General features: G+C 36.8%; 1 protein-coding gene and 1 non-coding gene across 6 annotated transcripts in view; both read left to right on the forward strand.

The window, feature by feature from the left end:
• LOC129720715 (ankyrin repeat and BTB/POZ domain-containing protein 2) overlaps positions 1-25,226 on the forward strand; it is a 251,037-nt gene that overhangs the window by 84,504 nt on the left and 141,307 nt on the right. The gene's annotated exons all lie outside the window — the stretch shown is intronic.
• LOC129726247 (U1 spliceosomal RNA) lies at positions 19,410-19,573 on the forward strand. Its single transcript, XR_008728296.1, has one exon. It is a non-coding gene; the product is annotated as a U1 spliceosomal RNA (small nuclear RNA).

A 25,226-nucleotide genomic window follows, 5' to 3' on the forward strand; every position in this document is an offset into this window, starting at 1 on the left:
ATAGAGATAATCAAATTCGATACTTGATATCTCTTAAAAAGTCGTAAATGGGTATTACAAGCGCGGGGTTGCGGCTAGCAAGCACATCCCGTACTTGCATTGTAAACGTCACTTCCTGTTTCCGGAGAGAATCTATAAGCTTGGCCCTTGCTCTGTGGTACTTAGGGCATACGAAGACTATGTGGTCAATATCTTCGTACCCTCCACATTCGCACAGATTACTATCGACTAAGTTTATTCGATAGAGGTGTGCGTTTGCAACATAGTGATTGGACATTAGGCGCGAAATAACTCGAATGAAATCACGAGTTAAATCTAACCCTTTGAACCAAGCTTTTGTAGACACTTTGGGCGAGATCGTGTGCATCCATCGCCCAAGGTCGTCTTTATTCCACTTTTCCTGCCAGTTTTCCAGAGCCAGTTGTCGGGGCAGATGAAAATACTCGGTATAGGTGATCGGTCTATCAAATATATCTCCATCTATGGCACCCCTTTTTGCCAATAAATCAGCTTCTTCATTGCCTGGGATTGAGCAATGAGAGGGGACCCACACAAAGCAGATAATGAAAGACCGATCAACCAGCACTTCTAATATCCGTCTGATTTCCGGAAGGAAATAGGACGGGTGCTTGACCGGTTTAATCGATCGGAGAGCTTCGATAGAACTGAGGCTGTCCGAGAAGATGAAGTAATTGTCTGGTGTCTTGAGCTCGATAATTCGCAGCGAATTGTGTATGGCAGCTAATTCAGCTACGTATATGGAGCAGGGCTGTGCCAGTTTGCGAGATATGCGATGATCTGTGTTGAAAACGCCATATCCGGAATGTCCATCCATCACAGATCCGTCCGTGAAAAAGGAATTCTGTTTTGGGAGGTGGCCAAATTTTGCCGAAAATATTGATGGCACAACTGTTGGTTTGAGGTGATCGGGAATTCCATGGATTTCTTGTTTCATCGTCAAATCAAATACAACAGAAGAATTGTTGAGCGATGTTGAAATCTCACGGGATGGAGCAACAACCGAAGGGTTTATCTCCATGGACATGAACCGCTGGTATACTGACATACAGGGTTTCTGAACAACTTCCAAACATTTCTCATAGTTCGCAATAAGCATTGGATTTGCTATTTCCGATCTAATGAGGAAACGAAAAGCCAACTCAAACAGCCTCTCTTTGAGTGGTAGTATTCCAGCTATGACCTCTAGGGACATGGTATGTGTCGACTGCATGCAGCCTAGAGCGATACGCAAACAACGGTATTGTATCCTCTCGAGCTTCAGCATGTGTGAAGCTGCGACACCTCTGAAGCATATGCTGCCGTATTCTATTACGGGCAGAATCGTGGTTTGATAGAGTCGTATCAAATCCTCTGGATGGGCTCCCCATGATGTTCCTGTTACCATCCGAAGAAAATTGATCCTTGGTTGGCATCTTTGCTTCAGGTAATTTATATGTTTTTCCCATGTGCACTTAGAGTCATACCATACTCCGAGATATTTAAAGTTAGGTGACTGGGTGATGGGTCTTCCGGACAGAACTAGCTCCAAACGGGGTGGGCAGCAAGCAGACTTGCCGCAGCGTAGCAGGCGAAGTTTTTATGTTTGTATGGTTTTTGCTGCAACACACGCTCATTTGATTGCAGGTTTTTGTAGCGGACGACGCCTTGTTTTTTAGTGCATCCAAATTATTTGATTGCAGTAGCTAGTATTTATGTTTCTGACACTCGCCAGAACGTTACTGAGATAGACGAAAATTTCGAAATCTCGCTTCTATTCTAGTGTTAATTTCCAGACCACAGACGGAAAAAGCAACGATCGACAATGTTTTAATGTCTTTATCGTTTCCTCGTCTTTATCTTTATCGTCTATACCTACTGTCTTTATACTGTGACACACCAATGGATTTTTTTTAACTAATTCATCAAACGATTTTTCCGAGATATATAGTTACTTTAATCTAGCTGTTTAATTTGTATTACACATACTAAACGACTCAATAACAACAACAAACAAATTTCAAACACAATTCAAACTAACTCTATAGTTGAAATATGATCGCATTTTGTGATAAATAATTTTAGCGTTTCTTTTTAAATTGCTTGAAATAAATATAGAGCTGAAAATATCATAATTTGCAAGGTGAGAAAATTCAGCATTGCTTCAAGAACGTGTGTGTGGCCTGGAGAAAGGCCAAATGTAATTTATACTTGGCAGGAGGATCGAAACAATTCACTTTGAACTAGCGTATTTCGTAATAGCTTTAGTTTTGGACCCAGCAAACATGGCCAGCTCTACTAGTAACTGCGACGAGTTTGTTGACGGTAAACTAATGCACTTCGCACGCAACGTTTGTTCGTACCAAAAAAACAAGGCGCAGGGCAGCTCAACCATTTTTAACTTTCATCTATAATACCGTGTGCGTGGCCCTGCCCACTTGTTGCGTCAATCCTCTCCGTAAGTATTAAAGACAATTGCATCGCACGGGTTTCATTCATCACATCATCGTTCATTTGTCTACAAACATTTCTGCAATTCGGGTGTGTTTTTTTAAAATCGGCTCCAGTTCACATTTATTCTTCGTATTCCTCGTGATGTCATTCTTAAGGATGCTACCGTCACGGCCAGTACCGGCCCGTAGCTACCATATGGGCTAGAAGGGGCTTAGTCCCTCCACGCGTTTGCATTGCCCCTAGCGAAGTTTTTCTAATTCGTATAAATAAGCGAATACTTTACCTATTTAGCAAAATCATTTCAAATCGCCTGGAAATACGCGAAAATTTAATCGACCATTTTTGATTTGAATGAAACTTTGCACACGTATTTGGCTTAGCAAACTGAGCATTTTTCACAGGTGGAAAGATTTTTTACACCCATGAGTTAGATTCTACAAGGGCGTATGCCTTTTGGCATAGGTTTTATTCGAAGCATTGTAGCCCAGAAACCGTTGGTTGTATAGAAAAACTGTCTGAGAATGAGTTGTAGGGAATTAAAAATGCACCATAAAAAAATATACACTGTACAAAAAAAAATTTTTTTTGATCAAAAAAAATTAAAAATAAACATTAAATTTCAATTTAAAAAGTGTTGAATTTTTTTTTTAGTTATTTTTAAAGAAACTTGACGTTAATACGCAACTTTTAAAAAAAAGTCCAGGATGGAGAAATGAAAAATATTTTTTTTATGGTAGATTAATTTTTTTATGAAAATTCTAATTTAAACATTTTTCAAAACATTTGTATTCTGATGATCTTGAAAGATGCGAAGAGTCATTTTGAATCAAAAAGCTCTAGTAAACATTCTAAAGGCATTGGTTTCCGTAAATTGGTAAACATTCTAAAGGCATTGGTTTTCGAGTTATTTCTAATTTAAGCTCGAAAAATCTTAATTATTTAGGAAAATACACGTTTCTCCTAATTTGTCCATGGTTCTCCAGCAAAAACCATACGTTCATTGGAATGCTTCATCAAAAATATACAATTCATTCTTTGACAACAAAACGATTGGGCGAACGGTTCTCAAGAAAAGAGTTAAATGTTTTAAGTGATATAAAGATATATAAGAATCAAATATTTATTTTCGAGTTTTATTATCTTAGGAACATATTTTTTTATGACATAGATACTTTACAGAACTAGTTCCACCTTATATTTTATATACATCATAAGTAAATGATTCGTCATCTTTTGAAAACAGCTTCGTTTGTATCTTATTTTCTGAAGTCGGAACAAAAAAGTAATACTTTTGTGTGACAGCTATCATTATAGATTTTTTGAAAATATTGCTCCATTCTGTTACTCCTTGTTCATATTCTTTATATGATACCCAACTAAATGACATTTTTGATGAATTTTTATTACAATCATACAATTCTTTTGCGCTTGTAATGGGATGTTCATGTTCTTTAGCTAAACTTGCATTTCCTGCCAATTGTTTTAATATGCCACCAATTGCATCGCATGGGCCTTTACCATGAGAAGTCGCAAAAAATGCCACTCTGCATCGACGTTATATTTTGTTGCAAAGTTTTTTCTATTTTTATATTGTGAGGCAGCTCCATCAGACATTAATATCGCTTTTTTCAACTCTATTGTTGTTTTCAAAAAACTCATTAATTTGGCAACGAACACCTGAACCGCAACAGTATCATGATGGAGTACTTCCGATATTATGATGAAGCTGATATTCTTAAGTGTTCCAGATTCTGAATAGTAAACAACGATGGGATGAATGGTGACTTGACTATCATTCCAATAACTACACGAATCACAAATTGATAAAGACATATCAAAATGAGCTTGACTGTTCAATATTTTTAATTTTGCAATAACGTTTTCGTTTAATTTACGTAAGCTTGATTCCATTTTCACTTTATTAATCTTCACGAAATGCAAACTGTTATTAACACATCTGGAGTAGTGCAATCGTATTTATATACGAAAACAGATATTATTGGTGACCCAGTAGTTATTGGTTGCGTACTTTACAAACAGTTATTATTAGTAAACAAGTAGGTAGTGTTGCACGACAAACATATTATTTTATAAAACATTTTTATAAAACATTCGAGCAAACTTATGATGTATATAAAATATAAGGTGAAACTAGTTCTGTAAAGTATCTATGTCATAAAAAAATATGTTCCTAAGATATTAAAGCTCGAAAACAAATATTTGATTTTTATATATATTTATATCTTTTAGAACATTTAACTCTTTTCTTGAGAACCGTTCGCCCAATCGCTTTGTTGTCAAAGAATGAATTGTATATTTTTGATGAAGCATTCCAATGAACGTATGGTTTTTGCTGGAGAACCATGGACAAATTAAAAAATACGTGTATTTTCCGAAATATTAATTATTTATTGAGCTTAAATTTAAAATAACTCGAAAACCGATGCCTTAAGAATGTTTACTACCAAGAGCTTTTTGATTCAAAATGACTCTCTGCATCTTTTGAGATCATCAGAATACAAATATTTTAAAAAATGTTTAAATTGGAATTTTTATAAAAAAATTAATCTACCATAAAAAAATTATTTTTCATTTCTCCATCCTGGACGTTTTTTTTAAAAGTTGCGTATTAACGTCAAGTTGCTTTAAAAAAAAATAAGAAAAAAATTCAATTTGTTTTGGTCAAAAAAATTTTTTTTTGTACAGTGTATATTTTTTATGGTGCATTTTTAATTCCCTACAACTCATTCTCAGACAGTTTTTCTATACAACCAACGGTTTCTGGGCTACAATGCTTCGAATAAAACCTATGCCAAAAGGCATACGCCCTTTAAGAATGTAACTCATGGGTGTGAAAAATCGCTTCATCTGTGGAAAATGCTCAGTTTGCTAAGCCAAATACGTGTGCAAAGTTTCATTCATATCAAAAATGGTCGATATTCGACCATCGGTGATTTGGCGCGATCTTGCTCTATTCACATATTCTAGATTAGCTTTTGTATATTTAGGCTAAATGTATTACTTTTAAATTACTTCTTAAACAAAAAACGTCAGTGTAATTTCTGTGCCCCACCACGCCAAACAGACTAGCTACGGCTGTGGGCCAGTACTAGTAAATTACGCGTGTTGGTACAGGAGTATTCATCGATCTGGTGGTTGCAATGTTCGTTGCTGCGGAAGTGCTGGAATTGAGGGGAAACGTTGCTAGAGATAATATAACGAGAATAATCCATTCGCAATGACGAAAAGCTGAACGAGCTCCTATACTGCGTCACTAATTGCTCAGGAAAATGATTTTCCGAATATCCAAGCCTTGGAAGAAAACAGGGAAAAAGTATTATTCGATCGATTCCCAGTTTTGTAGAAAATAACCCAATTCTCCTTTTTGGGACGATCACTTGCTTTCAATTAAAGCAGTTAATGAGCTTATTATTTGTTTTTATTGTAAATAGCAAAATTCAACGCAATTCTTGAATTAGCCACACTTAAAGAAGTCAACTGAAAGAGCAACTTTTCGTGCGAACGTGTCTGGATGCAAATAGAATAAAACTAAATTTTTAAAGATTGCCAACCAAAAAGAGCATTAATAGTATGAAAGTGTTTATTCGTGAGGTTTGTTCGCAAATCGGGATGTAGAAAAATTTGTATCGGTTTATCAATTTCGAGTTGCACGAATCAAAATCCATGTGGGTTATTCAATAAAGAGTTACTTGATTTGAAAAAAACTTAGTAGACTTTATGACTCATTTGTGAAACAATTTCAACAAAGCATTTGTTAATACCCATCTAACAAACAAATGTGTTATATGTATGATAGCTTATTAAGCTGAGGTTTAGCCGAAATCTGTTTTACAGTAGCTTTACAAACTATAAACCAATAAAATTGTTTGTCAGGAAGTGTGCTTATTCTTGAGTTATGCGGTCGTGTCTTGGATACAAGCTTCTACCATTTTGAATAGATGAAACCCACGACAGAAACCTAGAACATATTTTTTATCGAGTTGTCATGCTGGTACTATGTACAATGATTCTATACTGTAAAGGTTCAAGGTAATCCGTCGCATAGTTCGTTTCATAAAATGTAACTCATACCTATATTGCATAATATTTATTCAGTTTTAATCGATATTCGTAAAAGAAACAATTAAAAAAAAAATTAAAAAAGCTACGTCATTAATGAATGTTCCCGAAGCTTAATGAAGATCGGGGTCCAACCCCTGTAGCCTACAGGCTGTAGGAGCTTCGGTCGTGAGGTAACTGAAAAGGATATCCGTACGCTTTTGTTTTACCATAAAGGGCGACGTATAACAGCGTCTGATCTGGAGTGATCGGCTGATCTATGAAATGCAGTGTCTCGTCAGCTTTATTCAAAATGGCAGCCCCATTGCAAGACTTGGCATCGCGGCCATAGTAAAGCAGCATGCCAAAAGTACCCTTCACCAAAGAATCCAGAAAAAAAAAACGAATCAAAACAATTATTATCGACCAATGCGAATGAAAATGGACAACGGTTGTAAACTCGGTACGCATAGGCGTCCTAGCCAGGGAACTGCTAGAAGTGAAGGTAGATGCTACAGCCATCTAAGAACGTGAATTCCAAGTGGGGTATATTCTATCGCAGGAACGACTTTTGAATACCACATCTACTACGGTGGCGGCGACAAAGGTGAATGAGAAAATACAAGAAAGGAGAGCTCCGTAGCCGCAAGGTTACAGAGTTCGCTTTCGTAAGCGGGTGGTCGTGGGTTCGAATCTTAGTAGAATCAGGCCATTTGGTTGTCAAAGGACTTTAGCATGGGTTTATTCTCAGGCTCCCCACTACGTACCCTTCCTTCAATCTGAATTCTAGAGTACTCCTGTTGATTCTCCGTATAAGTCCTATTACAATAAAACTGGTGTGAGTAACCCATGGAAGTTCTCTCCAGGGAATTGTAATTAGGCGATATTTTTAGGATGGACAGAGGCTCGGTATAGAATAGTAAGCTTGAAACGGAAAGGTAAAACTTACACACAAGCACGGATATGAATGAAAGTGTATCACTTACTTCAATAGTGGTACTGCCTATAATATGAAGTGCGGAGTACAAAAAACACCTGGACAATATCACAATAGATCTAATCGCTGGTCGCAGTGATCAGTCATCACAGAAAAAAAATACAAGAAAAACGAACAAGGAAAACATATCAAGTGTCATTAGCTGGAGGCCCTTGGAGGACCTCTAATGTGTATTGAGAGGCAGATTTTTTCATTACAGTCTGATCAATGTATACGCACCGACAAATAACAAACTCGGTGACGTTGTTTGAGATTCTAGATAAAACATACCGGGAATGCCCAAAACAGGATATAAAGATCCTCTTTGGGAACGCAAACGACGGGAGACGGTAGCAGTTCTTCCGTCTAATTATTGGTAGACACAGTCTTCATGTTATTAGTTATGAAAATGGCCTCAGGTTGGTGAACTTCGCTGCACCCGGAGATTCTTCTTTTTCTTCTTTATGGTGGTGCTACATAACGTCTCGGAATTTGACCTTTTGTTTATTGTACACGGACTTCGCAACCAACTGTTTAGTGTACATGACAATTGCGGTGCTAGCGCTACGATCCTACAGACACTAATAGAGTCTCCCGAGCCGGGATTCGAACGTAAGAAGACTGGTTTGTTAAACCAGCATTGTATCTCGAGACCAACTGGGAGATGCAGCCATAGATATGGCAATCTGTGGCACATACTTTGCACGAAAAGATACATGGCAACACCCTAATGGCGGAGTCTGGTATTAGATCGACCATATTCTGGTTGACGATCGGCATTTCCTAGACGTCCTTTCGTGGTCCAAACGTCAACTAATGATTCGCGTCCGGCTGGCAAACTATAAAATACAAGCATATCTGTTCAACTGAAGAACCAAAAACGAGACCAAATCTCTTTATTTTAAGTATCGACATCTAGCGATGAAGAGGACGCATTTTACACTCAAAATTTTATTACACTTATGCCATTCATTCCTCCTCATACAAAACCAAAATGCAAAAAACTGTGAGAGAATTCTTCGTTCTCTCCGGTACTGGTAAAACGAGAGTGCCTTTTCATGAGAATCGTACAGTACCACCCGCATACGTGCAGAGTTTTATTTTGTACATATTTTTTTTAATGAATTTCATTGTTGCCCCCTGCCCGAGTTGAAAACCGAATATCTTGACTAACGACAATCGTTTTTTTACATAGTACCTAATGTCGCAAGCAGTGCTGTGTATAGCGCGTCTGATATACATTACTCGGAATGTTCAATGTTAGGTCTAATAAACGCTGCGAGAAAAAAATTATTGCCGTTAGTCGGGAAATTCGGATTCCAACTCCAACGAACCTATTTAGGTAATTCAACTAACTGGTTGAAATGGTTTCAACAGTCGCGGGATGTATGATCCAAGACAATTTGTTAAGCAATGTTTGAATGGTTGGGAAATTTTTAGTTTGATTTTTTCTATTCGTGTTGATTGTGAATGGTTACTGAATTTCCACTTAAAAATCTCTTGAATGCGGTGCTGTCTTAACTTGATTTTGATAGATTCAAGATCACCTTTTTGTCTGGTCATTGTAGTAAATAAAGAATAAATGTTTGTTGCATGTTCAAACTATTGGAGTGAACTGTTTCAACGATGCACTATTAAATCAATGTAGGAAAGAATAGCGACAAACAAATGCCTTGTGATACAAGTCAAGTACTTTAAGAAGGATATGGCTATATATTGTGAGAGGCGATGAGCACGACCACAGGAGCCACACACAGCACGAGGTGACAGACGAGGAAAACCGGGTTCATGCTCGCACGAAGATGGCGGTAAATCGTGCGACACGGCAGATGAGGAAGAGGTTTCAAGAAGCTAGAGCTGCCGAAAAGAGATTTCACCAACGCACGAAACAATTGGAAAGGACGGCTTCCAGCCGAACTTTTCAAGACCAGGAATGAAGTGCAATCCATCGGTTCATCTTAGGCGTCGTACACAAGTTACGTAACGCTAAAAAACTAGATTTAGGACCCCATTCCCCCACCTATGTAACAATAAGTAACGTTCGATATAACAACTAATCAAAACGGCACTGTATAACACTTCTCATATCTGCTTATAAATTCTCTACGCATTTCGAAAACGTTGCAGAAGACTTTTGTTGGAGAGTACCAGTGCGGTTTCCGGAATGGGCGATTTAATACGGACCTTGCGTCGAATTCTCGATAAGTTCAGAGGAATAAACTTTCAGATACATCATCATCACTTAATAGCGACATACGATTAAGTGAAACGCAACGATTTATGAAACTTAGTGTCCCAACAACACCTATTGAATTAGTTCATACTTCCCTTGACGGTTTCTGAACACTCGTCAGGATAACAGCCGTAATTTCGAATTCATCCAGGCTCTTAAATCTGTTGTTTAACATTACCTTGGAATGTGCAATACGGAGAGCTGGCATGCAAGGAAGTGGTATCATTATCACGATGTCTTATATGCTCCTTGGCTTTGCGAATAATGTTGATATCGTCGGCATTAATCGCAGGCTCACTGGTAACCGCTGACTCCCCGCTGAATCCCCGGGAACACTCCGATAAATTAAAATTCACAGTCGCACCGAATTGATAATATACAATACACTGATAAGATCGGTGGTTCTCTATGTTCATGAGACAAGGACTTTGCTTGTGGACCAACGGACCATCGTTCAACTATGTTTCTGGGGAGCTCGTGTCCGAAAAATTCAGAGATCATAGAAAAACTAATTGGGATAGCTACTATTCCCCACTCTCAAACAAGATTTTGTTCTCAGTGGACATCTCTTCCGCTGAGCAACTCGAATCTGTTTCCTCATCTTTTCTATCTAATATAATAGATTCCTTCGAAGAAAGTTGCCCGGTGAAACGGAAAACTTCTAGTAAGAACGTATCTTGGTGGAACAATAAACTTGAAAAGCTAAGAAAATCGTCAAGGAGGCTTTTCAACAAAGCTAAAACTACCGGAAATTGGACTGAATATAAAAGCTGTCTAACAGAATACAATCGAGAGATTCGAAAATCAAAGAGAAGGGACTGGAAGCGTACATGTGAGCAAGTTGAAAACTTGCCTGTTGTAGCTAGACTCCATAAAGCCCTCTCTACAGATCACACAAATGGGCTTGGCCGCTTAAAGAACGAAAACGGTCAGTTCACAACAGACTCTCAGGAAACATTTAGTGTCATGATGGATACACACTTCCCAGGCTCGACTCAATTGACTTCCGAAAATGCACAGGACTTCTATATGGCTCAACCTAGCTCAATTCAAGACAAGGTTAAAGCTCAAGAATTAGCCAGTGTAATATTCACGACGTCAAGAGTTGAATGGGCAGTGGATTCCTTAAAGCCCTTTAAATCACCGGGGACAGATGGGATTTATCCAGTGCTTTTACAAAAAAGCAAGGATATTATAGTCCCCTGTCTGGTGGAGATGTAAAGGGCTAGCATGACACTAAGCTACACTCCGAGTAAATGGCGAGAAGTCCGCGTCATATTGATTCCTAAGGCTGGAAAACGTGATAGGACGAGTCCCAAAGCATATAGACCAATCAGTCTAACTTCTGTCATTTTGAAAATGGAAAAAATCATTTATCTACATATCAAATTATTATACTTAAAAAGTAGACCATTAAACAATTTTCAGTTCGCCTATCAAACTGGTAAATCAACTGAAACAGCACTCCACACGCTGGTTTCAAAACTAGAGAAGTCTTTTGAGGCTAAAGAAATCTCACTGACAGCCTTTCTTGATATTGAGGGAGCATTTGACAATGCTTCTCACGAATCTATAAAAAATGCTATGAAAAAACGCGGTTTTGACATGTGCATCTTGAATTGGACTATTGCTATGTTATCAAACCGGTTGATAACAGCCAATTTAGGAAGATCAACTTTAACGACAAATCCAACAAGGGGTTGCCCACAAGGAGGGGTTTTATCTCCCTTATTGTGGTCTCTTATTGTCGATGATCTTCTTAACAACTTAACGAACCTAGGATACGAAATCATCGGATTCGCTGATGACATTACTATTTTAGTTAGGGGTAAATGCGGATCTACTATTTCCAATAGAATGCAATACGCCTTAAACTACACATTTAAATGGTGTAACCTGGAAGGACTAAGCGTCAATCCTTCTAAAACAGTCATAATCCCATTTACAAGAAATAGAAAGTATAATATTGTAACTCTTAAGTTGGGAGACACACAGTTGGTGCTATCCAAGCGAACCAAGTACCTAGGTGTTATGCTTGACCACAAGCTCAACTGGAACGACCATCTAGAGTATGCGATCTCAAAAGCAAACAATGCTCTTTGGGCTTGCAGCAATACATTTGGCAAAAAATGGGGACTCAAGCCGAGGATGATTCACTGGATATACTCGGCAATAGTGAGACCCAAAGTAACTTATGCCTCGCTGGTGTGGTGGCCTAAAACTTCACAATTATCAGCTCAGAAAAAGTTAGATAAACTACAACGTCTGGCATGCTTATCAACAACAGGAGCAATGGCCAGGGCACCATCCAAAGCCTTAGAAGCTCTTTTATATCTTCTACCCTTACATCAGTATGTACAACTTGAAGCCGAAAAAGGTGCTCTTAGGCTAAAACGTGTTAAATTCTTTCAGGAAGGAGATCTACAGGGACATTTACGAATCCTCAAAAATTTCCAACTGAACACCTTAGTAACCATGAATGAAGATCGAATGGACTCTAAGACTAACTTCAGTGTTCCTTTCAAAGTGATTGAATCCAATCGCACCGAATGGGATGAAGGAGGTCCTAAGGTTCGTCCAGGATCAGTCATTTTTTATACAGATTGCTCTAAAATGGGCGAGTCTACAGGCGCTGGGGTCACTGGACCAGGAATCAATATATCAATTCCAATGGGGCAGTGGCCCACAGTTTTTCAAGCGGGAATAAATGCTATTCTTACATGCACAAGTATTTGCTTGGCTAGGAAATATAGGTATGTCAATATCTGCATTTTCTCAGATAGTCAAGCAGCTCTCAATGCTTTAAAAGCATACACATGTCAGTCGAAGTTGGTATGGGATTGTATTCAATCCCTACGACAACTAACTGTAACAAACATTGTCAATCTATACTGGGTGCCTGGTCACTGTGGTATAGAAGGAAATGAAAAAGCCGATCTCTTAGCGAGAATTGGTTCTTCAACTGCTTTCGTCGGGCCGGAGCCATTCTGTGGGGTATCTTCATCCTGTTTGAAATCTGGGAAAGCTGGGAATCAATGATGATTGATGCCAACTGGAAGTCTTACTCCAAAGCAAGGCAATCTAAACTATTCATTTCACCATGTAAAAGAATCACACGGAACCTACTCAGTATGAATGAAGCTGATCTGAGTACGTTAACTGGCCTACTTACTGGGCACTGTCCGAGTAAGTATCACCTTAAAAAAATAGGTAAACTGACAGATGACTTATGTCGTTTCTGTAATTCTGGAGTAGAAACCTCGGAACACTTACTGTGCCAATGAAGCGCATTAATTCAGCAGAGACTGCGTACTCTTGGAAAAGGTATCCTCACGCCTAACGAGATATGGTCTGCTGAACTAATGAAGGTAAGGAACTTCATCAAAGAAGTCATACCTTCTTGGGGTGAAATGCAAAGTCTGGGTGCGACTATCACTGATACCCATAGTGATGGAACGAACTGACAGTGCATAAAAATTAACGCGGAGTATACCACAATATATCTAACTAATGGTAGCAGTGGTCATAGGCTCCTACAGGAAAAAAAAAACGGACCATCGTGCCCTTGCGGTATTCAGTGGAAATTGTTGCTTACCATCTTCAGTAGACTGCAGATGGGGAACGGAACGTAAGTGAAGGTGAATGAAACCTTTTAAACTCATTTCCGGCGGGTGATGCCGTATGGCATCACTTGGCATCTAAACTTTGATACAGATTAACAAATATACTTGAAAATATGGATGAGGGAATGGTTAGAGAACAGATCGATTATCATTATGTAGTACAGGTTCTCGAGGTAAAATCTGATTTCCCTCCACTGGAAGAGGGTTAACATATATATATATTAACGAATTTTAAAATTTGATATCAAAACTAGCTCAATTTATGAATTCAATTCAGATATGATTCAATGAACAACTGACAAACATTTGTAACGATCATTTCCGATAACTGAATAAGTTTGAAGTTTTTTTTTTCACTTGTATTCGAAGTGTTACGTGGAGCATTTTCAGTTCAAATTGCATAACAGTTTAACTCGACTACTTATTTTTTAAATGAAATTTGTCAGATATGTTTGGCTCTATTCAAGCTTGCATTTTTCATCAAACACTGGAGTATTTGGAAATTATTTTTCTATTATAACTTCAAATCTACACAACCGATCAAATTAAAGTTAAGCTCTGCTCTGCGTTGCTAAACTAAAATACTTGTCAGATCTTTTTAATGGTATGCTAAATAAATTAAACCTTTCCAATGATGTTCTAGTTAAATTTCGGAAAAAGTATGCAAAGTTGCTTCGCTTAGTGAGGCCTACATACCGACAAACTCTCAATAAATTCTAAGTGGGTGTGGCAAACACCTGGTCGAGTTGGCGCAAACTCCGTCCTTTGTTGCTTTTATTCCACATTTTTCTATGTTATTTTCCTTTTTTCTCTAGTATCAATTACATGTATGAGAAAATTGCATTGCTGTAGACACCAGGTTAACTGTTAAACATCATCAAACGACGTTTATTGACATCTGAGCTTATTTCACATTGTTTCGACGCATACACAATATTACGGTTGAGAATAAATTCGTCCTTTCTTTCCCAGCAATCATTATAATAATTTACGAGATTTTTCCGCACACGAGTACAACCAAATAGAATGTTTCGAATGTTGCATACAGTTTCTATAGGGAACAAAAAGCTGAGTTATTTTATACAATGCGGATATGATTTCCTGGTCAACATGTCCATCAATGTCCAAGGCACCCTTTCGAGAGAAGCAACAAGAGACCCTGACATAAAAACCTAAATTTGCAGAAGTTGCACAACTTTAACTAGTCCTATCCTATTTATATTATAGCATCGTATACGCCGGATGTAAACAGATATAATCATACAGTGAGCAGAAAGAAGAAAAACGATTACAATTACAAAAATTACATCGTCTGATTTGTGTATAGATGCATAATGCCTATGATCGTTTAAACGCGCTCACTAAACAGTTTTCAGCTTTCAAGAGAAAAATACCTGCGCTAGCCGCCAACTGAACTAGCGAAACACTTATGCCTCGTTACAATCAGGAGGCTAAAAGCTGTGATCTAAAAGCAATTGAAATATATTGCTAGCTCGAAGTGAATGGGCAGATCGAATGTTGCAATTAGCCCTAACTAGGAATGTCTGCGCGAATGCACCACAAGAATGCACGGTCCTCGCAGACGTTCGTGCACTGGCAGCCGGTTGATCATATTGTTGCGCACTGACGTGTTTTTTTTCATTCATGCCGCAAAAAATCAGAAGAAAAACAAGAAGACAAAAGCATGCCAGAAAGACGATAATTTTCTATTAACGTTGATTTCATACCATTTATCACCTACAGGTTTCTTCAAATTTAATTCCGTCCGCGATACTGTAGGATATTCCCGTTTATTCCTGAGTTCCAGTGTCCCGTTGGTGCTGGCACGATTCGATGATGACCTAATTTTTGGGCCGTGTCGAATCGCTTCCTCTTGCCTGGGCACCGTCATCCGGTCCCGTGTTTCGGATACGCTTCGCAGGTAAGGTAGCTAATTCGAAAAATGGCACACACAACTCGTGAGGTTGTTATTTCGCTCGTTGATAAATCTCCCCGGCTTATCGGTTCTCTCGTACGATCCTTGGATTGCATTGTGTTGCAAACGTTCTTCCGCTATTGGTCGCTGCTGGTGACGGTTGGTCGGAAAATGTATAGTAATTAGTAGCATGTACTTACAAAGCTGTCGCGAATGTTACCCAGATGCTAATTTTAGTTTAACTACATCATTCCGGTAGTTTTCATGATTAGTTTTTGAAAAAAAAAAACTATAAAATTACTTCGCAGGTTAGTGACCTACTCTTGAAACGGTCATTAAAGTTTTTTCAAAGGAACAATAAAACTGACTCAAAACCAGTTGAAAGTGAAGTAATACTATTTGCATTACCTCACTAAGTAAGAGCCACTCGATGAGCAGGTAACCTTGTGGCACTCTGTGTCTAAACGCAATAAACCCAATTAAACTTTGCCGTAACTTGTAATGTTACAAGTTGACGTTGTTATGAAATCTAGTTAGACAAGTATTGGCATAAATTAAAACAAGTCTATACAGTTCCCGTTTAAACTAATTTACTAGTAGCCGAACAAATGCTAGAATAATTGGATTTTTAAAATAAAGCATAAATTATAGTAAATATCGCCAAGAGTTGCTTTGTAGTAGTATTCCAATGTGAACTACGTAAGTGTGAGGTAGCTAATTATCATTGTTGCTTTTCGCAATGTTATAATAGCTTGTCTGTCATCAAAAAGGCTTGTATTAATTCCTGAACTAACTACCTTTAAAGCACAAAGCCACTGGCAACCATTTGTCGGTTCAAAAGTTAATAGTTGGCGAACACACTAACGAAACCCCATCATTAACTCGCACTTGTTTGTGGAATTTTGCGCAAAGCCTCAGTCACGCAATCCTTTGAACCTGTAGCCACAAAAGCCACATGCTGTCACGCATCCGGGCAATTCCTTTAGCTTGAAGCTAAAAGTGTGATTAGAATCAGTCATTTCTTTTAACAAACTAACGATCGGAAGTGGCATTTTGCCGCACCAGCATTATCCACTGCAATTGTGTCATTACATTGTATGGTACACGAATTTGCATTGCGAAAAATAATTGAACAAAAAATGTTCCGCACTAATGCCACCAAAACTAGCAGAGGTTACGGAGAGAAACCCAAATTTTAACAAATTATGGACCTTTCAGATTCCAGCATACGATATGACACAGTGTAGCGCAGCTGGTTAATTGAAACGGCTTGGGCGAAACAGGATGTAACAATTACCAAAATTTACCACAGAATAGCCACTACTGAATGTCCAGTTGGCTTCAACTAGCCACAAGAACAACGACATTCAATATAAGCAGCAATTTTGATAAAAACAGGTATTCAAAACAAAATCGATAGACTTTGAGATTAATTGAATCGCAGCAATATTAATTACCCTCACTGAGAAACCGATGACACGCAGCACGCGATGAATTAGTCCGTATAACGGACTAGCGAAGTACAGTGCCCTTGGCAGGTATTTTTATGGGTAGTGACAAAAATTTATGACCGGCGCAATCGAGAGGAAGGTTGACTTCTGCACGGGTGGGACAGAGAAAGGCATCCTGCCGCATTGTGGCGAGTTTTGGCGATGCATGCGCACGTAATTAAATGAGCTTTTTATGGGCGAATCTTGCGGAGGAAGCAAGGTCATCACCAAAATGGCCAGATTACGCACGAGTGCACAGTGTTTTATTTTGCTGATTTCGTGCGAAAAATTAATAGCGTCTTCAAATTTGATTTTAGTGATATACTTTATTCGGAAAAGTTTTTATGTTTTTTATTGTGCTTCTTTTAAAATATACGGTTTAGTGATTAATTCACCTAGAAGTGATATGGAAAATTTATTTTTTCAGGACAGTGAGATAGACAGTTAGTGTCTGCAGAAAAGTTGTGGCAAATGGTTTCACTAGCAACTTTGTCGAAGGTGTCGGATTTCTATCTCTTATGTTAAAAAAGATATAAAAAGTTTTATATGCAAAGTTCACTCAAATCATAATTTTAAATATAACTTTTTTCCTGGATTTTCTACATATTTTATACCTTCTGCAAAATTATTAACCATACAGAAATACACCTTTTTGCTGAACATTTTATCTAGCTATGGTTCAAAATAAAAAAGTTACTCAACCTTTAACGGTTTTTCAAGGGTTAGTTTAACTTTAAATTACTCAGCCGTACGCAAAAATACGCAAATAACTTTATGATTTTCTGAAAGCATGTCTATTCTACTTCTAGAAGAATATAAAATCATTTGTCTAATAGAGTCTTTTTGATTGTTTCAATGAAAAAAATCTTTTGCATGAAAATTCTGACTTTATCAAGTAACTTTTTTATTTCTAAATGTAGCGTTTTACAATATTCAGCAAAAATATAAATCCAATAAAATCGCGTAATTTTCTAGAAGGTCATAAACATATAGAAAATCATGGGAAAGAGTTATAACAAAAAACATGAATTTTCGGTCAAGGTTCAACGCATGACATCATCTAAAGTGAATCATAAATCGTATTTTTTCAGTTTATTCTTCGTTTTCTTTTCTACTGTCTTGTTTGAATTGAACGAGAAGAGTTTGAGCATCTTCTGACAACTCTTTCGTATTAAGTTTTGGCCAACCTCGAGCTTCCGTCTTCATTGGATCCGAAGAAACCAGCAACCAGTGCATGAGATCCTCATTCGCACTCTTTCTAGATATTTTTCGGGTGTGGTATTCTCGATATCTGTTAATTAAAAAATAAATCACCGAATGGATTAAGAACTTGAGTGAATGTTTACCGTTTCCACTCTTCATTTTTTGCCTCTTGTGCTTCCTCCGACAGCTGTCCAATAGGGACCAAAAAGTGTTCGATAACCGCCGATCCGTGCATAAATACTTTATGCACGCTCGACGGTAGATAGTACCAAGGACAGTGGAGAAGAAAACGAAGAATAAACTGAAAAAATACGATTTTTGATTCACTTTAGATGATGTCATGCGTTGAACTTTGACCAAAAATTCATATTTTTTGTTATAACTCTTTCCCATGATTTTCTATATTTTTATGACCTTCTAGAAAATTACGCGATTTTATTGGATTTATATTTTTGCTGAATATTGTAAAACGCTATATTTAGAAATAAAGAAGTTATTTGATAAAGTCAAAATTTTCATGCAAAAGATTTTTTTCATTGAAACAATCGAAAAGACTCTATTAGACAAATGATTTTATATTCTTTTAGAAGTAGAATAGACATGCTTTCAGAAAATCATAAAGTTATCTGCGTATTTTTGCGTACGGCTGAGTAATTTAAAGTTAAACTAACCCTTGAAAAACCGTTAAAGGTTGAGTAACTTTTTTATTTTGAACCATAGCTGTATCAAATGTTCAGTAAAAAGGTGTATTTCTGTATGGTTAATAATTTTGCAGAAGGTATAAAATATGTAGAAAATCCAGGAAAAAAGTTATATTTAAAATTATGATTTGGGTAAACTTTGCATATAAAACTTTTTATATCTTTTTTAACATAAGAGATATAAATCCGACACTTTCGACAAAATTGCTAATGAAACCATTTGCCACAACTTTTTTGAAGACACTAGCTGTCTGTATCTCACTGTCCTGAAAAAATAAATTTTCCATATCACTTCTAGGTGAATTAATCACTAAATCGTACATTTTAAAAGAAGCACAATAAAAAACATAAAAACTTTTCCGAATAAAGTATATCACTAAAATCAAATTTGAAGACGCTATTAATTTTTCGCACGAAATCAGCAAAATAAAACACTGTGGAGTGTAGCCAGTTCATACGCTTTTACGACGAGGTATTTTATATACAGAGAAATATTAGTTGAAGTAAAGCTTCGATCATTTTAATTTATCTTGTAGCGTAGTTTAAATATATTCATTTGTCATTATATAATATGTTTTTTTTTTCTCATAGGGTATGAATTACACATTGGAAGAGTTTCTAATTGGAAACCAGTTATTCCGAAAATGCATCTCAAATTTTGACTACCTGTAAATTTACAACCATTCCGTTCAAAATAAACATCACAAACAGAACACACCGACTATCGAGGTCCCAAGCTTGCTCATCGACGAACAGGCATACTTACCTGGCATAGGGGTTACCGTGATCAGCAAGGCGGTTCCCCCAGGGCGAGACTCTTCCATTGCACTTCGGTTGGGTTGACCCCTGCGATTATCCCTCATGTGGATAACTCGTATGTGTAATTTTTGGTAGCCGGGACGTGCGTACGCGCACATCCCGATCAGTAGAGACAAAACAAATATCTTTGAAGTTATTCAACACTCCAATCAGTACATAGAACATGGATTATTTTATGATAATTGCTCTGACTAAGTACTATGATCTAGATTCAACGTGACTTCTATTGGAAAATTTAAAAACGTCGTCCATATTTTGTTTGGTTCAAATGGAATCCCGTCATTTGTCGTCATCTGAATGGAAAAGCAGGAAACTGACAAAAAAAACAGTTTCGACAAATGATAACCTACTGACCATTACAAATACTTACCTAATTTTAGTCACTGATTGATCTAACAAAGAAAATCCCTTATACATTGTACATCAGTCACAGTCGAGAGCACTTTCCGATAAAGAAAATATGTTATTTATATGTACCAGTTCAAAGCTGCACACCGTTTACCAGCTGAGAATAGGTGTAAATAACTTCCAGCATATTTATTCGTACCTGTCCGCTGGCAGTGATGATATCGGGTACAATCTGTGCAAGTATTAGAGATAGACTGTGCCAGTGCAAAATCCAGCCGGACGGCTTTCCGTTCGGTGCAAAAGAACAACGCTTTAATAATTGTTGCATAATGTTTTTTATTTTTAAGGGGGGATTTGTTAGTAGCTTAAGTATTTATGATAAATATTAGTAAATAATGAGTATGTGTGTCCAATCACAAATGGTGACTTCTCAACACTGTTAGAAATTTTTAATTTTAATTGTTAGGATTTGTTTGCTTTCGCAGTTAAGACTTATCATTCGTAGGGATTTAAACCTACTTGTCAGAAAAGGGGAAGTAAACTTACAACTAACTTAATTGCTAACTTATTGGCTATAAAGAGAGCTTATCGTAGCAATTGAGGATTGCAACGATTTTTGTCGAAAATTGTTAATAATTTTATTTGACATAGCTTCTAATGGTTCAACACCAGTAAGTCTATGTAATTCGAGTGTACCAAACCAAGGAGGACGCTTCAAAATCATTTTCAGAGTTTTATTCTGAATCCTTTGGAGCGTTTTCTTCCTTGTTGAACAGCAACTTGACCAGATCGGTACAGCATAAAGCATTGCTGGTCTAAAAATTTGTTTGTAAATCAAAAGTTTGTTCTTTAAACAATGTTTAGAACTCCTGTTAATGAGAGGATATAAACATCTCGTATATTTGATGCACTTGGCTTGTATACTCTCAATGTGCTCTTTGAAAGTAAATTTTTTATCATAAATTAGTCCCAAGTACTTAACCTTGTCGGACCAACTTAAAATAACCCCATTCATCTTGACAACGTGATTATTGTTTGGTTTGAGGAAAGAAACCCTAGGCTTATGCGGAAAAATTATCATTTGAGTTTTAGAAGCATTGGGAGAGATTTTCCACTTTTGCAAGTAGGAAGAAAAAATATCTAAACTTTTCTGCAATCGACTGCATATGACACGAAGACTTTTTCCTTTTACGGAAATGCTTGTGTCATCGCAGAACAATGACTTTGTGCATCCTGGAGGCAAATCAGGATGATCTGAAGTGAATATGTTGTACAGGACTGGACCCACGACTGAACCTTGAGTTACACCTGCTCTGACAGGAAATCTATCAGATTTTGAATTCTGATAGACAACCTGCAGAGTTCGATCAGTAAGATAATTTTTTAAAATTTTAATTAGGAAAATTGGAAAATTAAAAGTTTGCAATTTCGTAATCAATCCTTTATGCCAAATACTATCGAATGCTTTTTCTATGTCTAAAAGAGCAGCTCCAGTGGAATAACCTTCAGATTTGTTAGCTCGTATCATATTAGTAACTCTGAGCAATTGATGAGTTGTGGGATGCCCATGGCGAAATCCAAACTGTTCATTTGCAAAAATTGAATTTTCGTTGATGTGTGACATCATTCTGTTCAGAATAATTCTCTCAAACAGTTTACTTATTGAAGAAAGCAAACTGATTGGTCGATAACTTGAAACTTCAGCTGGGTTCTTATCCGGTTTTAAAATTGGAGTAATTTTTGCATTTTTCCATAATTTGGGAAAATATGCAATTTTGAAGCAGCAAATGAAAATTTTCACTAAAAATTCCATTGTGCTCTTAGGGAGATGTTTGATTAGTATATTAAACATTCCATCGTCACCAGGTGCTTTCATATTTTTGAAATTTTTAATAATTGATTTAATCTCATTCAAGTTAGTTTCAATTATTTCTGCAGGTAAAAAATTCTAGGAAGAAATTAAATCAAATTGACGTGTGACTTCATTTTCGATTGGACTCACAAAATTTAAATTTGAGTTATGAACACTCTCAAACTGCTGAGCAAGTCTCTGAGCCTTTTGTTCATTGGATACAAGAAAACGTTCACCATCTTTTAAAACTGGAATAGGCTTTGAAGGTTTCTTAAGAATCTTCGACAGCTTCCAAAAAGGTTTTGAATATGGTTTCAATTTTTCAACTTTAGTCTCAAAATTTTGATTTCTCAGAAGAGTTAATCTATGTTTAATCTCTTTCTGTAAATCTTTATAAATAGTTTTGAAAACAGGGTCACGAGAACGTTGATATTGACGTCTGCGGACATTTTTCAAACGAATTAGAAGTTGAAGATTTTCGTCAATTATTGGTGAATCAAATTTCACTTGAGCCTTTGGAACAGAATAATTCCTAGCATCAACAATTGCACATTTTAATGCTTCCAAAGCGGAATCAATATTCACTTGGTTTTGCAAATCAAGCTCATTATTGAAATTTCTCTCAATATGAGTTTTGTATCTTTCCCAATAAGCCTTGTTATAATTAAAAACAGAGCTCATAGGGTTTAAAACTGATTCATGTGAAAAAGAAAAAGTTATTGGAAGATGGTCAGAATCAAAGTCAGCATGTGTGATCAAATCACTACATACATGACTTTGATCTGTAAGCACCAAATCAATAGTTGAAGGGTTTCTTACAGAAGAAAAGCATGTAGGACTATTCGGAGACAAAATAGAATAGTATCCTGAAGAACAATCATTGAATAAAATTTTGCCATTGGAATTACTTTGAGAATTATTCCATGAACGATGTTTAGCGTTAAAATCGCCGATTATAAAAAATTTCGAACGATTTCTGGTGAGTTTTTGTAAATCACCTTTAAAATAATTTTTGTGCTCGCGTGTGTATTGAAATCGTTAATATGCTGCGGCAATAAATAAAATCCCATGTTCAGTTTGAACTTCAATTCGCAAAGTTTCAATAACTTTCGTCTCAAGGTGGGGAAGAGCACGATGTTTGGTTCGGCGATGAATAACAATTGCAACTCCACCGCCGGAACCCTGAATCCTATCATATCTATGAACCACGTAATTGGGATTATATTTTAATTTTATATTGCATAATGTTTAATTATGCAAATCGCTAATTGTCTTCCAAATGGCTCACTAGAACGATGAATACTTCCCATTCATGGGATCAGTGTAAACAAGGTGGCGCTACAGTCCATCCGTACCTAATTGAAAGAGATAGTAGGATGTGTTAGAGATATTAGAAATTATTCATCGTTGGTTTTCTAATCTGCTTCACGTACTGCTACACCAAAACAAGAAGGAGAATTGGACAAAAATCGCATTGCAATCAATAGCCATACCATTGATGCAAATTAGTCAAAATTCTAGAATTTTAATTTTCAATTTAGGCTTTTTATCTGAATATTAACACTACCAACCTAAACAATAACATCTTGCTTTTTAACAGCCTGTCAGGTGGGTCATGAACTCGAACGATAAGTATGCGCACGGATGGGGTGTTTTTAATCATTCCTCTTCTTCGGTGGGAATTAAGAAATAACCGGGCAATTTAAATGACAATAAGAGATAGTTATTAGGGCGCACTCGGTCAAAAATTCAATGACTGAGAAATAAATCAACATTATTACAGTTGCAGTTCACATGAAAGCTGAAAAACCTGGTGCTACTAAATTTCTTGAAGGCAGGATTAGCAATGACTAATTAGAAATTGATCAATATGCAGCCAGATACAAAAAAATATTGAAGCACTGACTAATAATAAAACTGTGTCTCATTTTCATAAAGAGTTGTAAATTCGAAAAATATATCAAAAGAAAAATAAATTAAAAACAAGCTCCTAAACTGATAAATAACCAACAGGACTTATGAAAAATTGAAAGCGTGTAGATTACGAACATTTGGAAAGCATTCATGAAAAGAAATGGAGAAAAGTTATCAAGGGATGATATTTAAGGAATTGTCCGGAAGTTCACTTAAAAATATTGAAAACATTGAATTTAAGATCCTATGCTACGAAAAATTGATTTTGAAAACAAAAAGCGATTTTGAAAAACAATAATATCAGAGTTCTCTCAACTTAGAATTTTTAGATGGACAATTCAGTTGACTAAAACTGTTCTGATCATTTTGAAATTGGCACTCTCAAGAAGAAAAAAAATAGAATAGTGACATCCAAGACACGACCGCATGGTTGACGTAGGACTACGATAGTTTTATGTTTTATTTTGAGACTACGTATTTTGATTATGATGATGATTTTGCTCTGCAAGAAAAAAAAACTTCTTTAACATTTATGAATACCTTTCATCCTAATATAGTCAATTTTCTTCAATCCGCGAAAAGGCGACCTTCTAAACAGATCTTAATTAACTAGACTTAGTAGGAAGTAAATTTCCTTCTATATTTAATTGGCTCACTTACCGATTCCAAAGCAGCATCATTGTTAGATTTGACTGCCTATATCTCACAACTGCCAAGCAAAGATGTCACATAAAAAATGATCCTTGAATTTCATGAACATGTCAACATTAATTGCATTCAATTCAGGTCGATTTAAACATTTTATCAGTAAGCAGAATCAGAAAAAGTAGGAGGGTGGTATTCAAGACACGACCGCATGACGTTGACTACCGTATTCTTAAAAAAAAAAAAAATATTCCATTGAAGCAAATAGTAGAGGGAATTGCAACGCTTCTTTTACAAAACTTCTGTAACAAAATTTCGAGGCTCCAAAAGGTACCAGTTTCCGATTATTCTCGTCCAGAATTCCAGCCATTATAGTATTTTGCAGTAGCCATTTATTACTAACAGCCACCAGCATAACGGGTGAAACCGGCACGAGATGACCGGTACTATTTTGTCTTTCCTCCTTTCAGCTGCTAACACCTAGCGCTGTCGTGAAATTAACATCAACATAAACATGCATTTTTCCGCTAGCAACAGCAATTGTAAAACATAAAATTCAACTAACCGCTTCTATTATAAAACTGCTAGGCACCAAAAGGTGCCAGTTGCCGATTTCTTGTTTACTGGTTTCCGTCCAGAATTCCAGCCATTTTAGTATTTTGCAGTAGCCACCAGCATCACGGGTCAAACCGGCACGTGATGACCGGTACTATTTTGTTTTTCCTCCATTTAGCTGCTAACACCGAGCGTCCGTATGTACCCGGTACGGTTTAATAATGAAACTGATGGGGTGAAATGTTCGAACGATACGTTTTATACCAAGGCTTCGTCAGATAATTAGAAAAAGGGATGGGCTACATAGATGATGGAATGGTAGAGACAAATGTTTCTTGAAAGCTGCGCCGGCCGCTGTCGTAATATTAACACCAACACAAACATGCATTTTTGCAAGGTTTTTTTCCGCTAGCAGCAGCATTTGGTAAAACAGAAAATTCAA

The sequence above is a fragment of the Wyeomyia smithii genome, chromosome 2 (assembly GCF_029784165.1).
Source record: "Wyeomyia smithii strain HCP4-BCI-WySm-NY-G18 chromosome 2, ASM2978416v1, whole genome shotgun sequence".
Taxonomy (NCBI): Eukaryota; Metazoa; Arthropoda; class Insecta; order Diptera; family Culicidae; genus Wyeomyia; species Wyeomyia smithii.